Genomic DNA, 6682 nt, shown 5'->3' with positions numbered 1-6682 from the left:
ATTCAATGGAATTGAGATCCCCTGAGATCTTCAAGGAAGTTTATAAGAGATACAGAGTATAAAGTTTTACTTCCCCTCCAGTATGTGCTGTTTTCAAGGAGTTTGAGTTATGGCAGAAGGGGTATTTTTATTTAGATACTGAAGAAAAGTGCTTTAAGACAGCACCACTGTTGGTGTGGCATTGAGGGGGTGCCCCCCCCAATTCTTTATTTCTTTAGTTGTGTCTCTGTTCCTGAGTGATGGGAAGAACAGGCTTTTCCATCAGCTCCGACAGGGCTTCACTTTCTATTAGCTGCTCCAATCTTATTGTGTTTTCTGGAATTGACTGCATTCCATTTCTCCCTTCCTTCTCTCGCCATCCTTTCTTCTCCATCCAGTTTTATCGCAGCTATCGCCTTACATTTTCAGAAGATGTTAACTGGGTAGACTGACACCTCTCTACTGTTACCTCCCTGCTTCCCTCTCCTCACTTTCCTAGATGCTTTTCAGTTCTGACATTATAAAAAGTGTGGTAGAGAAGATCAAGTAAGGAGAGAGCTGGAAAATGGGTCTTCACATATATTAGATGATGAATCTGTGTTAGTAAAACACCAGTAGGTAGAAAGTTAAGGAGTTTTCAGTCATGTAGTATTCACATACCAACTGTAGGCCAAAAGATCTATGGAGAGTATACAGGTGCAGAGCTGAAGGGGCCTGGAAAATGACCTTGTTTAAAATTTAATTTTAACTGAAATGGATATGACATTCCTGTTTTATTATTGTTTTCTCCAGGTGCTATCTCATTGGTTTGTTTAGATTGTTTAATAAATAATACTGTTCAGCTTTCTCATAGTGCAGATAAGAATGTAGACCACAGAAGAAGCTCTCACAAGACGTATTTCAGCTAAACTGTCTTTTGTAGGTTTACTTTTTATCATTTTCTCTTTTTTAATTGTAAATCAAGTGGTTTTCATGAAATATATTCTGATAACAGTTTTCTCTTTCCTAATCTCCCAAATCTTCTCCTACTCCCTGTATCTCCCACTCTATTGCTTCTTTCTCTCTCTTAAGAAAACAGGCAGGCTAGCAAACACATAAGTGGATGCTCACAGTCAGCTAGTGGATGGATCACAGGGCCCCCAATGGAGGAGCTAGAGAAAGTACCCAAGGAGCTAAAGGGATCTGCAACCCTATAGGTGGAACAACATTATGAACTAACCAGTACCCCAGAGCTCTTGACTCTAGGTGCATATGTATCGAAAGATGGCCTAGTCGGCCATCACTGGAAAGAGAGGCCCATTGGACTTGCAAACGTTATATGCCCCAGTACAGGGGAACGCCAGGGCCAAAAAGTGGGAGTGGGTGAGTAGGGGAGTGGGGGGAGGGTATGGGGGACTTTTGGGATAGCACTGGAAATGTAATTGAGGAAAATATGTAATAAAAAATATTTAAAAAAAGAAGTTAGACTAAAAAAAAAAAAAAGAAAGAAAACAAAACAGGCAGGCAAATACAAAAGCCAGGATCAAACAGACAAACAAAATAACAATTGAGAAAAAAAAGAAACAAAGAAAGAACATGAGAAATGATACACACACATATGTGAATAAAATAAAAATAAAAATATGCCTTTACGTACTTCTTTACATGCGTGCGTGCACACACACACACACACACACACACACGCACATGCGCACAATAAAATCACACAAAATCAGACACAATACAAACAAGAGATCAATAATATAAAAACCAAACCAAACCAAAACCAAAACCAAAATATCCAAACAAAGCAATGTGAGACAAAAATAATAAACAAAAATACCTTTGCATTCGTTTTGTGTTGACAATCTAGTGTTGGGCATGGAGCCTGACCTTAAGTGTGGTTTGTATATTCAGTGAAACACCATTGGGAAAAAAACATTATTTTTCCTGTGTGAGTCCTTTTTAATTGGAGGTAGCTTCTGGGACTCTTCCTGACTTGGACGTGTGCAGGCCCTGTGCATGCTACCACAGTCTCTCTGAGTTCATATGTATGACAGCCTTGTGTTAGGAAGATACTGTTTCCTTGAAGTCATCCATCCCCTCTTTTCTCCTCCTCTACAGAGTTCCCTGAGGTCTGAGGGGAGAGACTTGATGGGCACATCCCATTTAGAACTAAGGTCTCTCATTCACTCACATTTTGAATATTTGTCTGTCAGCTTGTGACATTTGTGGGCTGTGGAGCCTTTGTGAACTGAGGCCAATCTGTTGGAAGTAGGTAACTAGAGATGAATGTTGAAGTTCAGCTCCTGGTTCAGCTTTCCTGGACTCCTGGTCTGTCATGGTCTCTATCATGTGCTCTCCTACCACAGTCCTCTGACCCTAATTCACTATCATATACCCCCCCTATCCTGAAATTTCATGATACTGTGAGCCAAAGCAAATCTTCCTCGCTTAATTTCTTTCTGTCAGATATTTTGCTCACAATGATCCAAAAGCAACAAGAATTTCATTCACCACAAAGTCAAGGAGTGTAATTTTTCTTTTAACACTGAAATTGTTTTGCAAAGCAATACAAATGGTGCTTTGGGAAAATGGTTAAAGAGTGTTCCTATACCTTTAGTAACACACACATACACATGGGGGTCTGGGGAGCATGATTCATCTGTGGTTTTTGTTTACAGAAAATGGGAAAAGTCAGTTTGGCTTTTGAAACATGGTCTTCAGCAATTGATTTCCTTTATTCTGCTCTAGTACTTAGCCTGTAAGTATAACATATTGTTGATTATTATTCCTAGTGAGTTAAGGACAGTGTGACTGCATTAGAGTGAGACTGAAAATCCTGAAGAACAGAATAGTGTAGACCATTCCAGACAGATGATGCTGATCATCTAAGCTAGGTCTCTATACATATTTTTCTTCTCTGTTCAGTGTTATAGCTTCTAGCCACATTTAGGTACTTAAATTTGAACATAAATTAATAAAGAAGAAAAATATATCTTGTATGTGCTCTAGCTGCACTTCAGGGGCTTAGTAGCATAGCCACATATGGATATAACTACGGTATTTTAAAACAATCTAGACCATGTCTTACAAGTAATAGCTGGTTTGTGGTAGAGGATATCACTATTATAACATTGTGTAAATAACTGGAAATATTTCACGAAGAACCCACATTTCTCTCCTTTTCAATCAAGTGTAAACAATTTTATTTCAACCTACTATGTGTTCATTTCTCTCAGGGTGTATCTCTGAGCACTACTCAAGGCAGAGTTTGCGTGATTCTATGTGTGGATTTTGAAGATTTTGGTGAGAGGAAAAAGAGGCGATTTGGTTAGTATGGGTCAGATGTACGCATCCAATGAACAAGTTATGTAAAAAGAACAAGTTATGCACAAAGAACAAGTTATGCAAAATAAAAGCTCTATTAATTATGATGATTGCTCTGGTTTTACTTCTCTTACACAATGTATGTCCCTGTGTCCAGCTGATGATTAGTGGAAATGAAGACTAGAGCTGGTTTGGTGGGATATTTGGTAGCTGAGACTGTTGGGGGGTGTGGTCAGGAAACTCACAACATGAGTTCAATGTCATCCTTGGCTACACAGCAAGTTTGAGGCCAGCTTGGATCTTTCTCTCTCTCAGAAGCAAAAGCCCAGAAAGTATGGTACAGATAAAAACATGTACATCTCTTCCCAAAGTGCCTTCTTTCACTGCAAATATTCCATGACTTGTTATAAGGTTTTCAAATGAGATGACTTGGGATCATGTAGAATATTATACTGGCAGTGGAAGGAACTGGGGAACTACTTTATGTCTGGAACTATGTTTGCAACAATGGTGGCATTTGCCAGGTGTATTTGTATATTCTGTCTTTTTCCATCTCTGTCATTCTCTCTATCTCTCTGCTTAAGCAATACTGAAGCACTATTTGTAAAACTAGTGTATGAAAGTAAAATAAAGGCATTCATTTGAGTCAAAGCTGGAGTTGTAAGATCAAGGTTTATTGACCTAGGACATAGTAAATAAAGGTTATGATTGTCATCATTTCCAATTATAATGAGTAAAACGAAGAAGGAGGTGATGATACTTCATCACTATGATGAGAATCAAAGTGGGATAATGTAAGTTAAAGGCCTTGCAAACTGCTACAAAAATAATCTTTTGATTATTTCCTAGTAATAGGGGAAATCCCCCAGGGATGTACTCATAAATACTCATTGGCCTCTTTCCTTTATCTCATCAGCAACCAGGAAATTCTTTAGAAAACAAGCAAAATGTGTTTAACTATTTGATTTGTGGTTTAGTCCTTAATTTACCTTCCCTTCTTTGTTAAAAAGCCCTGGCTTTCAAACAAAAATACTAACAGAAAGGCACAGGTGTAGTTCACTATGAAAGGCACTGGACTCAATTAGTTTGCTTATAATAAAGAGCTTACAATACATTTGAAAAGATAAGATATGTATCTACCTTTTAGGACTGTGGCTGAAGCTCCCCTGTAGAGTGCTTGTTTAGCATGAACTTTGTACTGTCTCTAGCACCAAAGTGGAAACAGAGCTAGACCTGGGCAAAAATTTTGAATTCAATTGAGTTTTCAAAGATTGTTTTCTTCTTGTTGTTATTTTTTTGCTTTTGTATTTGTATTTGTTTTTCTGTTTGGAACTATTCCCCCAGAGTATGGAGCAGGAGATAATAGGGAGAGAAGATGTATTCCAAGAGGTTGTGTACAGTTAGTGGATAGTTAACACCTTAAACTCTGGAGGTAGATCTGGCCTAAAAGTTCTATTTTTCATTGATGAGTTATGCTTTGAATAACTGATTAAACTTCTTGGCTTCTCAGATCTCTGGTTTACAAAATGAAACTACTGTCTTATGAGGCCTAAATGTAATATTTTCTGTCAAGAATTACATTTCCAATAAATGTAATGTATAATGTTCACAATATAGCTTTTGTTCTTTCAGGATTATTTATATTCTAAAAATTTCAGCCTATAATTAGAGAGCATTCCAAGGAATTATTTTTGGTTTTAAGTCATAAGAACTTTTCCACATCTTGGAATTGGTGGTCTGGTAATATTGGACATCGACTTGAATTCAAAATAGGATCTTGATTTTTGAAAATACTTTTACAGCCTCTTGATTTTTTTGGTGTATTTTTTTGCATACAGATGATCAGCAATGATTTCATTTATCATTATCTCTTAAAAAGTATGTGTGTCTATATTCTGTCCAGAGGCATCTTACTCTTGGCCAGATGGAGCCTAGATTACATGATTGAGGTTTTGAACTTAATTAAAAAAAAGAAACCCATAAATGAAGATTTTTCATTATGAATTTTAGAGAAAAGAAAAGATGATGTGTGTCTCACATGGCTCAGCTTGATCTCTAGATGTTTAATTTATTTGCTTATAAAATCTGGACCCAGTTTGTTTAGTTTCATTATTTTTGACTTGGCACATGCCAGGGTGCATCAATCTTAAATGTATTTAGATAACAGAGTGGTATTTTCTATGCATACAGAAAATGTGGGTAAAACGATATGGGTAACTAATAGATGACTGGTTTTTAGATGAACACGTTCCTCATGAGACCAGGACAAAAATAAAATGCTGAATGCCCAATAAGAGGTGAAAGTTTATTTGTTAAACCTCTCTATATATTTTTTTTCGAGACATGGTTTATCTGTGTATCCCTGACTATCCTGGAACTCACTCTAGATCAGTCTGGCCTTGAACTCAGAAATCTGCCTGCCTCTGCCTCTCAAGTACTGGGGTTAAAGTCATGTGCTACCACTGTCTGGCTTGTTAAATCTCTTAAAAGAAAGTTTGAACTATTACCTTTCTCTTTCTCAATGTTAAGCAAATACTGTTTATGAAGTGTTTTGAAGCTGGGAGCAAATAATTATGAGATTATTATTTGCTATCATTTTAGTATTGGCTATGGTGGTTTTGAACTTTCTCTCTCACACCAAAACGTTATGGATTTTCTCTCTGCTCTGAAATGATTCTAACCTGCTTTGACTTCTAAATGAAGCATGTTCTTGTTTCTAATAGCTATTCAATCTCTAGGCTTTCTTGAGTCCAATATTTTAGACAAGCAAAGAAACACATGACAGCTGTGAGCAGTCGAAATGGACACTAAAAGAGCTTTCCATTTTGTTCCCTAGATAAAAACACCATCTCATTTGACTCCTTTTGGGTTTTTAACTGTCAGTTCTTTCCTTCCTTCCTGTTTTACACCGGAAGTGCTGATAGCATTCTATATAAATAAGTATCCTACATTTCATAACTGTTGCCCCCTTTCTGAGCTTGGAGAATCCTTCAGAGTGCCTTGTTACACTTAGTGACCCAGGGGATCCAAGGTGGAAGCTTTCTTACACAAAGAAAGATGCCTAGAAACATGGCAGGGCCAGCCCTGAGGAAAATTAGGGTATAAACAGAGTCTTTTGACCTTTCTTCCACGTAGAGCTATCTTCTATTTCTTTTGCTCATTTTGGTTTCCAACTACGCAGTGCTTCTATTCCCTTCAAGTTTGGTTTCTTTGAGCAATAAATATTTGTTGGGAAGTTACTTTTTGTTCTTGACTTACAAATGCACAATTAGAAAAACTTTCCCTAATAATTACTACAGAATACACTGCACCATTTAAGTGCAATTTCCACCTTTGATTTTTGTACATCAGAAAAAAAAATGCAATCATTAACTTCAACTTATGCAATTTATTT

The sequence above is a fragment of the Mus caroli genome, unplaced genomic scaffold, assembly GCF_978045245.1.
Source record: "Mus caroli unplaced genomic scaffold, Mus_caroli_1 scaffold_5, whole genome shotgun sequence".
Lineage (NCBI taxonomy): Eukaryota > Metazoa > Chordata > Mammalia > Rodentia > Muridae > Mus > Mus caroli.
The sequence above is the reverse complement of the archived record's forward strand: the minus strand, read 5'-3'. Positions refer to the sequence as shown.